This window comes from Xiphias gladius, chromosome 19 (genome assembly GCF_016859285.1).
Source record: "Xiphias gladius isolate SHS-SW01 ecotype Sanya breed wild chromosome 19, ASM1685928v1, whole genome shotgun sequence".
NCBI lineage: Eukaryota > Metazoa > Chordata > Actinopteri > Istiophoriformes > Xiphiidae > Xiphias > Xiphias gladius.
The window spans coordinates 3,689,450-3,700,584 of record NC_053418.1 but is presented as its reverse complement, the minus strand read 5'-3'; the positions used below and the strand labels follow the sequence as shown (position 1 = coordinate 3,700,584).

Here is an 11,135-nt window from a genome sequence, read left to right as displayed (position 1 = left end):
AAGTATATACAATCTCGTCGGCTGAATCTGACTCTGCCAAAACCCCGAACTACGCGCCGGCTCGTTGGTCTAGGGGTATGATTCTCGCTTTGGGTGCGAGAGGTCCCGGGTTCAAATCCCGGACGAGCCCGTCCTTTAGTCGGAGCCAACAAAGAACTGGTTCGCAAAACCTGGAAACACACACGGTTCAATCGAGCTTGAGCGGGTGAGAAATGAATAAATGTGCATGTGCCAGTGCTCATGTTAAAATAGGTTTCCACGTCGGCTCTTCCTGTGTCTGGGAAGCAGAGTACGACCTACTGTATCTTTCAGTGATTTCTTTTGGAAAAATCATGAGTCTGTCAAGTCTCTGTCCAACCACTCAGTTAACTCGGTATAATTTAATTCATTTAATTCATAGGGGTCTGATTGTGGAAAGATCTAAACAGTAAAAATGACTGGAAAAAATAAATAATTAGAGAACAAAAATCTCAGGCCTCTGAAAAACTAATTAGAGATATGTGTTTAAGAGTGGCGGAAGAAGTACTAAAAACCGTTACTCATGTAAAAATGCCAGTTGAACAATGTGGAAATGGTCCATTGCAAGGAAAAGTTCGGCATTCAAAAGTTTACTTCAGAGAAAGTATTACCTGCAAGATGTACAAGATAGAGACCATTGAAGTTGGTGAGAGGATTTCTGGGAGAAATAGAATCACACCCCTAGACCAACGAGCCACTTTCAGTTCAAGTGTAGCCCAAGAAAAATATCACAGACCCTCTTTATTTATATTTTCATCTTTACAATAGACATTGATGCAACTCTCTATAATTTGCAGTCAAAAGAGGAAGTGTTGCATTGTCTTAGGGTGCGAGAGGTTCAAATCCCGGACGAGCCCGTTGTTTAGTTCGGCATTCAAAAGTTTACTTCAGGGAAGATTAAAAGAGGAAATGTCTCTTGTTGAAGCTGCTAACAACTCACAGACATCTGAACCATGCATAAAATAGAATCACTCCAACAAAATGCAAAAACCACATTTATTATTGTGTTGCGATGCCATCATTATTGAATGAAAATATTGGGGGTTTATGTTACTTTTCTTGACCTAGATTGTTGCAGTAAGTGGCTTGTTGGTCTAGGGGTATGATTCTCGCTTAGGGTGCGAGAGGTCCCGGGTTCAAATCCCGGACGAGCCCGTCTTTTAGTCTGGCATTCAAAAGTTTACTTCAGGGAAGATTAAAAGAGGAAATGTCTCTTGTTGAAGCTGCTAAAAACTCACAGACATCTGAACCATGCATAAAATAGAATCACTCCAAATATGAGCTCACCGAGCACTTTATTAGGAACACCTGCACGCCTTCTTACTCAGTCGGTCAATCGTGTGGCAGCAATGCAGTGCATAGAATCATGCAGACACAGGTCAGGAGCTTCAGTTAATGTTCCCATCAGACATCAGTATGGGGAAAAAATTGTGATCTCAATGAATTTGACATTGATTTGGGATGATCGTTGACGCTAGACTGGCCTGTTTGAGTGTTTCTGAAACAACTGATCTCCTTGGATTTTCACACACACAACAGTTTCTAGAGTTAACTCAGAATGTTGCAACAAACCAAAAACTCACAATGAGCAGCAGTTCTGTAGACAGGCTTGATGATGAGAGAGATCACAGGGGAACGGCCAGAATGGTTGGAGCTGACAGAAAGGTGACGATAACTCAGATTAACGCCCTAATAAAGACAAACAATACGAAAAAAAGAGGGTTTGTGAAATTTTTTGCCAAGATAGTAGACGCCTGTAAGTGGCTCGTTGGTCTAGGGGTATGATTCTCGCTTTGGATGCGAGAGGTCCCGGGTTCAAATCCTGGATGAGCCCGTTGCTTACACAACAGTAATGGTGGTCTACAAAACCCAAAATGCATCACTGATCACTACTGTGAGGTTGGAAATGTGTTTAAACAGATGTTCACTTTAGGCTCCCTGTGAGACAAAGTGGAATCAATTCATTAGCAACTTAATTCTACATCACAATTAATGCAGTCATATGAAAAATCTGTTGAAGCCCACTTACACTATGAACTCTTTGATCAAGTCTCTGTGAAACCAGAAAGAACCAACTTAACTGGAAAATGCAAATACTTTTTCTGAAATTGATCGTTGGTCCAGGGGCATGATTTTCACATATGGGTCCCAGTCAAGCCCGTCATAGTCAATAAAACACTGGCAACCGTTCCATGGCAGATTTGATGCAATGCGATGAGAGATGTTGTGAAATATGTCAATGAAGACATACCATGTGAGCATTTTGATCATGTCTATGTAAAACAGAAAAGAATTTGCTGTATATAAAAACTCTCGGTTAAATATGAGCTCACCGAGCACTTTATTAGGAACACCTGCACGCCTTCTTACTCAGACAATCGGCCAATCGTGTGGCAGCAATGCAGTGCATAGAATCATGCAGACACAGGTCAGGAGCTTCAGTTAATGTTCCCATCAGACATCAGTATGGGGAAAAAATTGTGATCTCAATGAATTTGACATTGATTTGGGATGATTGTTGACGCTAGACTGGCCTGTTTGAGTGTTTCTGAAACAACTGATCTCCTTGGATTTTCACACACACAACAGTTTCTAGAGTTAACTCAGAATGTTGCAACAAACCAAAAACTCACAATGAGCAGCAGTTCTGTAGACAGGCTTGATGATGAGAGAGATCACAGGGGAACGGCCAGAATGGTTGGAGCTGACAGAAAGGTGACGATAACTCAGATTAACGCCCTTTACGACTGTGGGGAGCTGAAAAGCTTCTGAGAAAGCACACGTCCAAGCTTGAGGCGGATGGGTTACAGCAGAAGAAGACCAGGTCTGGTTCCACTTCCGTCAGCCCAGAACAGAAGTCTGAGGCTGCAGTGGGACCAGGCTCACAAGAACTGGGCAGTTGAAGACTGGAAAATCGCAGCCCTACATGTTAAAATGTACATTTATTTTAATACTTTTCTAACCTGTGTACATGGATTGTGATTTATACATGCTTTTTGGGGTGTTGCTAACTAGCATTACCATTGTAGTTGGAGCAAGGGGCTCGTCCAGGACTTTGAACCCAGGAGCTCTCGCACCCAAAGCGAGAATCATACCCCTAGACCAACGGGCCACTTTCAGTTCAAGTATAGCCCAAGAAAAATATCACAGACCCTCTTTATTTATATTTTTTATCTTTACAATAGACATTGATGCAACTCCCTATAATTTGCAATCAAAACAGGAAGTGTTTTCTTAGGGTGCGAGAGGTAATGGGTTCAAATCCCGGATGAGGGTGTTGAGGCTGTCTGCTGACCAACACTGTGAGGTGTTAAAAGTGTTAAAACAGACGTTCACTTTAAGCTCCCTGTGCGACAAAGTGGAATCCATTCATTAGCAACTTAAATCTACGTCACAAATAATGAAGTTTGGTTTATTTCAGTGATATGTAATTCAGATATGTGTTTTAGAGTATAACTAATGACCATTAGTCAAACACTGGGCTTGTGCGGGATATGAACCCAGCATTGAAATGAGTGATTAGAGAATAAAAGGGGTCTGTGAAATTTTCTTGGCATGCTGTCAAAGTGAAAGTGGCTCGTTGGTCTAGGCGTATGATTCTCGCTTAGGGTGCGAGAGGTCCCGGGTTCAAATCCCGGACGAGCCCGTTGCTTACACAACAGTAATGGTGGTTTACAAAACCCAAAATGCATCACTGATCACTACTGTGAGGTTGGAAATGTGTTTAAACAGATGTTCACTTTAGGCTCCCTGTGAGACAAAGTGGAATCAATTCATTAGCAACTTAATTCTACATCACAATTAATGCAGTCATATGAAAAATCTGTTGAAGCCCACTGACATTATGAACTCTTTGATCAAGTCTCTGTGAAACTAGAAAGAACCAACTTCAACTTAACTGGAAAATGCAAATACTTTTTCTGAAATTGATCGTTGGTCCAGGGGCATGATTTTCACATATGGGTCCCAGTCAAGCCCATCATAGTCAATAAAACACTGGCAACCGTTCCATAGCAGATTTGATGCAATGCGATGAGAGATGTTGTGAAATATGTCAATGAAGACATACCATGTGAGCATTTTGATCATGTCTGTGTAAAACAGAAAAGAATTTGCTGTATATAAAAACTCTCGGTTAAATATGAGCTCACTGAGCACTTTATTAGGAACACCTGCACGCCTTCTTACTCAGACAATCGGCCAATCGTGTGGCAGCAATGCAGTGCATAGAATCATGCAGACACAGGTCAGGAGCTTCAGTTAATGTTCCCATCAGACATCAGTATGGGGAAAAAATTGTGATCTCAATGAATTTGACATTGATTTGGCATGATTGTTGACGCCAGACTGGCCTGTTTGAGTGTTTCTGAAACAACTGATCTCCTTGGATTTTCACACACACAACAGTTTCTAGAGTTAACTCAGAATGTTGCAACAAACCAAAAACTCACAATGAGCAGCAGTTCTGTAGACAGGCTTGATGATGAGAGAGATCACAGGGGAACGGCCAGAATGGTTGGAGCTGACAGAAAGGTGACGATAACTCAGATTAACGCCTAATGGTGGTCTACAAAACCCAAAATGCATCACTGATCACTACTGTTGAGCACTTTATTAGGAACACCTGCACGCCTTCTTACTCAGACAATCATGTGGCAGCAATGCACTGCATAGAATCATTCAGTAACAAACCAACTAGGTTAGGTAACCAGTTAGGTAGTTTAGTTCAGTAGTTCCCAACCGGGGGTTCACACGGCGAATCTGATGTAACATTAGAAGATTAACGAAGAGGAAAGATGGAAAATCAAAGCTCGACATCTTCTTCTTCTTTTTTTCCCCATTTTTTCTCCACCCTTTGCTTTTTGTGACATATTGGATATTCTGACTTCTTTGGGCCTCAAAGATAATATGACTTCAAACAGCCTCAAACATATATTTGATTAAATGAAACAATATCAGAAGTTTAGAGAGGAATTGTCTCTTTAGTGGAAATGTTACAAACTCATTGACACCTGAAACACGACAAGCAGCAAACACTAGACTCTGCTTTTTTCATGAAGGGTTTGTAATGTTTTTCACGAGGTAATCATATGTTTTTCTTTGATGTAAAATAGTAATCTGAAAAGAAACTATGGCTGTCAGATAACGGTAGCTGAGTAAAATCTCTGAAGTTTCCCTCTGAAATGTGGTGGAATAGAAGTGTAAAGTTCCATAAAATGGAAGTACTCAAGTAAAGTACAAGAACCACATTTATTGCAATGTCATCCTCGATGTTATAAATGAGAATTAGTGTCTATAATAAAGACAAACAATACGAAAAAAAGAGGGTTTGTGAATTTTTTTGCCGAGATAATAAACACCTGTAAGTGGCTCGTTGGTCTAGGGGTATGATTCTCGCTTTGGGTGCGAGAGGTCCCGGGTTCAAATCCCGGACGAGCCCGTTGCCTATCCAACAGTAATGGTACTTCGCAAAATCCCAAAATGCATCACTGATTAATACTGTGAGGTTGGAAATGTGTTAAAACAGACGTTCACTTTAGGCTCCCTGTGAGACAAAGTGGAATCAGTTCATTAGCAACTTAATTCTACATCACAATTAATGCAATCATATGAAAAATCTGTTGAAGCCCACATACACTATTAGCTCTTTGCCCTACATGTTAAAACGTACATTTGTTTTAATACTTTTCTAACCTGTGTACATGGATTGTGATTTAGAGATGCTTTTTGGGGTGTTGCTAACTAGCATTACCATTGTAGTTGGAGCAAGGGGCTCGTCCAGGATTTTGAACCCAGGAGCTCTTGCACCCAAAGTTTACACACAACAGTTTCTAGAGTTAACTCAGAATGTTGCAACAAACCAAAAACTCACAATGAGCAGCAGTTCTGTAGACAGGCTTGATGATGAGAGAGATCACAGGGGAACGGCCAGACTGGTTGGAGCTGACAGAAAGGTGACGATAACTCAGATTAACGCCCTTTACGACTGTGGGGAGCTGAAAAGCTTCTGAGAAAGCACACGTCCAAGCTTGAGGCGGATGGGTTACAGCAGAAGAAGACCAGGTCTGGTTCCACTTCCGTCAGCCCAGAACAGAAGTCTGAGGCTGCAGTGGGACCAGGCTCACAAGAACTGGGCAGTTGAAGACTGGAAAATTGCAGCCCTACATGTTAAAATGTACATTTATTTTAATACTTTTCTAACCTGTGTACATGGATTGTGATTTATACATGCTTTTTGGGGTGTTGCTAACTAGCATTACCATTGTAGTTGGAGCAAGGGGCTCGTCCAGGATTTTGAACCCAGGAGCTCTCGCACCCAAAGCGAGAATCATACCCCTAGACCAACGAGCCACTTTCAGTACAAGTATAGCCCAAGAAAAATATCACAGACCCTCTTTATTTATATATTTTATCTTTACAATAGACATTGATGCAACTCCCTATAATTTGCAATCAAAACAGGAAGTGTTGTCTTAGGGTGCGAGAGGTAATGGGTTCAAATCCCGGACGAGCCCGTTGCTTACACAACAGTAATGGTGGTTTACAAAACCCAAAATGCATCACTGATCACTACTGTGAGGTTGGAAATGTGTTTAAACAGATGTTCACTTTAGGCTCCCTGTGAGACAAAGTGGAATCAATTCATTAGCAACTTAATTCTACATCACAATTAATGCAGTCATATGAAAAATCTGTTGAAGCCCACTGACATTATGAACTCTTTGATCAAGTCTCTGTGAAACTAGAAAGAACCAACTTAACTGGAAAATGCAAATACTTTTTCTGAAATTGATCGTTGGTCCAGGGGCATGATTTTCACATATGGGTCCCAGTCAAGCCCGTCATAGTCAATAAAACACTGGCAACCGTTCCATAGCAGATTTGATGCAATGCGATGAGAGATGTTGTGAAATATGTCAATGAAGACATACCATGTGAGCATTTTGATCATGTCTGTGTAAAACAGAAAAGAATTTGCTGTATATAAAAACTCTCGGTTAAATATGAGCTCACCGAGCACTTTATTAGGAACACCTGCACGCCTTCTTACTCAGACAATCGGCCAATCGTGTGGCAGCAATGCAGTGCATAGAATCATGCAGACACAGGTCAGGAGCTTCAGTTAATGTTCCCATCAGACATCAGTATGGGGGAAAAATTGTGATCTCAATGAATTTGACATTGATTTGGCATGATTGTTGACGCCAAACTGGCCTGTTTGAGTGTTTCTGAAACAACTGATCTCCTTGGATTTTCACACACACAACAGTTTCTAGAGTTAACTCAGAATGTTGCAACAAACCAAAAACTCACAATGAGCAGCAGTTCTGTAGACAGGCTTGATGATGAGAGAGATCACAGGGGAACGGCCAGAATGGTTGGAGCTGACAGAAAGGTGACGATAACTCAGATTAACGCCCTTTTTAGCTAATGGTAATTAGCTAAAGCCCAAAATGCATCACTGATCAACACTGTTGATCATTTTTTAGGACGCCTTCTTACTCAGACAATCATGTGGCAGCAATGCACTGCATAGAATCATTCAGTAACAAACCAACTAGGTTAGGTAACCAGTTAGGTAGTTTAGTTCAGTAGTTCCCAACCGGGGGTTCACACGGCGAATCTGATGTAACATTAGAAGATTAACGAAGAGGAAAGATGGAAAATCAAAGCTCGACATCTTCTTCTTCTTTTTTTCCCCATTTTTTCTCCACCCTTTGCTTTTTGTGACATATTGGATATTCTGACTTCTTTGGGCCTCAAAGATAATATGACTTCAAACAGCCTCAAACATATATTTGATTAAATGAAACAATATCAGAAGTTTAGAGAGGAATTGTCTCTTTAGTGGAAATGTTACAAACTCATTGACACCTGAAACACGACAAGCAGCAAACACTAGACTCTGCTTTTTTCATGAAGGGTTTGTATTGTTTTTCACGAGGTAATCATATGTTTTTCTTTAATGTAAAATAGTAATCTGAAAAGAAACTATGGCTGTCAGATAACGGTAGCTGAGTAAAATCTCTGAAGTTTCCCTCTGAAATGTGGTGGAATAGAAGTGTAAAGTTCCATAAAATGGAAGTACTCAAGTAAAGTACAAGAACCACATTTATTGCAATGTCATCCTCGATGTTATAAATGAGAATTAGTGTCTATAATAAAGACAAACAATACGAAAAAAAGAGGGTTTGTGAATTTTTTTGCCGAGATAATAGACACCTGTAAGTGGCTCGTTGGTCTAGGGGTATGATTCTCGCTTTGGGTGCGAGAGGTCCCGGGTTCAAATCCCGGACGAGCCCGTTGCCTATCCAACAGTAATGGTACTTTGCAAAATCCAAAAATGCATCACTGATTAATACTGTAAGGTTGGAAATGTGTTAAACGTTCACTTTAGGCTCACAAAGTGGAATTTCTACATCACAATTAATGCAATCATTCTGTTGAAGCCCACATACACTATTAGCTCTTTGCCCTACATGTTAAAACGTACATTTGTTTTGATACTTTTCTAACCTGTGTACATGGATTGTGATTTAGAGATGCTTTTTGGGGTGTTGCTAACTAGCATTACCATTGTAGTTGGAGCAAGGGGCTCGTCCAGGATTTTGAACCCAGGAGCTCTTGCACCCAAAGTTTACACACAACAGTTTCTAGAGTTAACTCAGAATGTTGCAACAAACCAAAAACTCACAATGAGCAGCAGTTCTGTAGACAGGCTTGATGATGAGAGAGATCACAGGGGAACGGCCAGACTGGTTGGAGCTGACAGAAAGGTGACGATAACTCAGATTAACGCCCTTTACGACTGTGGGGAGCTGAAAAGCTTCTGAGAAAGCACACGTCCAAGCTTGAGGCGGATGGGTTACAGCAGAAGAAGACCAGGTCTGGTTCCACTTCCGTCAGCCCAGAACAGAAGTCTGAGGCTGCAGTGGGACCAGGCTCACAAGAACTGGGCAGTTGAAGACTGGAAAATTGCAGCCCTACATGTTAAAATGTACATTTATTTTAATACTTTTCTAACCTGTGTACATGGATTGTGATTTATACATGCTTTTTGGGGTGTTGCTAACTAGCATTACCATTGTAGTTGGAGCAAGGGGCTCGTCCAGGATTTTGAACCCAGGAGCTCTCGCACCCAAAGCGAGAATCATACCCCTAGACCAACGAGCCACTTTCAGTACAAGTATAGCCCAAGAAAAATATCACAGACCCTCTTTATTTATATTTTGACATTGATGCAACTCCCTATAATTTGCAATCAAAACAGGAAGTGTTGTCTTAGGGTGCGAGAGGTAATGGGTTCAAATCCCGGATGAGGCTGTTGAGGCTGTCTGCTGACCAACACTGTGAGGTGTTAAAAGTGTTAAAACAGACGTTCACTTTTCTCCCCTAGCTCAAAAACAAAGATCCATTCATTAGCAACTTAAAATCTACGTCACAAATAATGAAGTTTGGTTTATTTCAGTGATATGTAATTCAGATATGTGTTTTAGAGTATTACTAATGACCATTAGTCAAACACTGGGCTTGTGCGGGATATGAACCCAGCATTGAAATGAGTGATTAGAGAATAAAAGGGGTCTGTGAGATTTTCTTGGCATGCTGTCCAAGTGAAAGTGGCTCGTTGGTCTAGGGGTATGATTCTCGCTTAGGGTGCGAGAGGTCCCGGGTTCAAATCCCGGACGAGCCCGTTGCCTATACAAAAGTAATGGTTATTAGCTAAACCCCAAAATGCATCACTGATCAACCCTGTGAGGTGTTAAAATAAACGTTAGCTTTAGGCTGCCTGTGAGACAAACTGATATCAATTCATTAGCAACTTAATTCATCACAATTAATGCATTCATATGAAAAATCTGTTGAAGCCCAAATATACTATTAGCTCTTTGATCAAGTCTCTGTGAAACCAGAAAGAACCAACTTGATTTATCGTTGGTCTAGGGGCATGATTTTCACATATGGGTCCCAGTCAAGCCCGTCATAGTCAATAAAACATTGTGTTAAATCCCGGACGAGCCTCTTACTTGCTACACGTTAAGAGTCATTAGTAATACAAACATACATCAGTTTTTTTTTCTTAAACTATAAGATGAGGTCTTTGGCTGTATCTCAACAGCGTGGGACTATATCGGTGATGGGTATTGGGGATTATGAGTCTGCCAGTGTCTTGCTAACCACTCAATAAATTAATAATTCAATGGGATCTTGTTGTGTATAGGCTTAAACAGACAGGTAAACATCAGTGCAAAAAATAAACAAGAAAATCAAATTCAAGTTAATTATCGATCAATCGTGGAGTAAGAACTAAAAAACCTTTATGTAAGTAAAAATACGGGTATAATAATATAGAAATATTCCATTACAAGTAGAAGTTCTCTGTTAACATGTGTACTTAAATACAAGTATATAAGTATTATCATCAATGTGCAATTGAAGTATACAAAGTAAAAGTAAATGTACTTGGCCTTGACAGTACCATTACTGTTGACAAGGAGCCACAACTAGACTCTGCTTTTTTGTGAAGAGTTTGTATTGCATTTTATAAGCTGATCGTTTTAAACGTAAAATAGCAATCTGAAAAGAAACTATGGCTGTCAGACAAATGCAGTGGAATATTTCCCTCTGAAATGTGGTGGAATAGAAGTAAAAAGATCCAAAAAAAATGGAATTACTCAAGTAAAGTACAAGTATTAAGTTTATTATTGCTTGGCAAAGCAGTAATATGTTATAGATGATGTCATAGATGAGTATCAGTAGTTACAATAGAAGAGAAACAGGTTATCAGAGATTTCCGAGAGATGGCCTCTGACCATAAGTGGCTCGTTGGTCTAGGGGTATGATTCTCGCTTTGGGTGCGAGAGGTCCCGGGTTCAAATCCCGGACGAGCCCGTCCTTTAGAAGACTACAGGGACGGTAAATGTACAATGCTTGTGCTCTTTGACCCACGTCTACTGTAAATGAGGGAATACTTACCTAAGTACTCCATCTCAAGTAAAAAGTGCTGCTGTTCACCCAAGGCGGTCTATTGTCTTGCACTACCCGGTGCCGGCCGCTGGAGGGAGACACCGCGTGCACTTTGACGAATCAAAACCGAAATCCGCGAGCTGCGTCAC

The 11,135-nt window shown here is 40.7% G+C and overlaps 8 non-coding genes across 8 annotated transcripts; all 8 read left to right on the top strand.

Annotated features, from left to right (window-relative positions):
- The first annotated feature begins 58 nt into the window (after positions 1-58).
- On the top strand, positions 59-130 carry trnap-ugg. The gene has a single exon. It is a non-coding gene; the product is annotated as a tRNA-Pro (tRNA).
- A 971-nt stretch (positions 131-1,101) lies between these two features.
- Positions 1,102-1,173, top strand: trnap-agg. The gene has a single exon. It is a non-coding gene; the product is annotated as a tRNA-Pro (tRNA).
- A 607-nt stretch (positions 1,174-1,780) lies between these two features.
- trnap-ugg lies at positions 1,781-1,852 on the top strand. The gene has a single exon. It is a non-coding gene; the product is annotated as a tRNA-Pro (tRNA).
- Positions 1,853-3,592: 1,740 nt separating this feature from the next.
- trnap-agg lies at positions 3,593-3,664 on the top strand. The gene has a single exon. It is a non-coding gene; the product is annotated as a tRNA-Pro (tRNA).
- A 1,722-nt stretch (positions 3,665-5,386) lies between these two features.
- trnap-ugg lies at positions 5,387-5,458 on the top strand. The gene has a single exon. It is a non-coding gene; the product is annotated as a tRNA-Pro (tRNA).
- Positions 5,459-8,249: 2,791 nt separating this feature from the next.
- On the top strand, positions 8,250-8,321 carry trnap-ugg. The gene has a single exon. It is a non-coding gene; the product is annotated as a tRNA-Pro (tRNA).
- Positions 8,322-9,640: 1,319 nt separating this feature from the next.
- Positions 9,641-9,712, top strand: trnap-agg. Its single transcript has one exon. It is a non-coding gene; the product is annotated as a tRNA-Pro (tRNA).
- A 1,127-nt stretch (positions 9,713-10,839) lies between these two features.
- On the top strand, positions 10,840-10,911 carry trnap-ugg. The gene has a single exon. It is a non-coding gene; the product is annotated as a tRNA-Pro (tRNA).
- Positions 10,912-11,135: the final 224 nt, after the last annotated feature.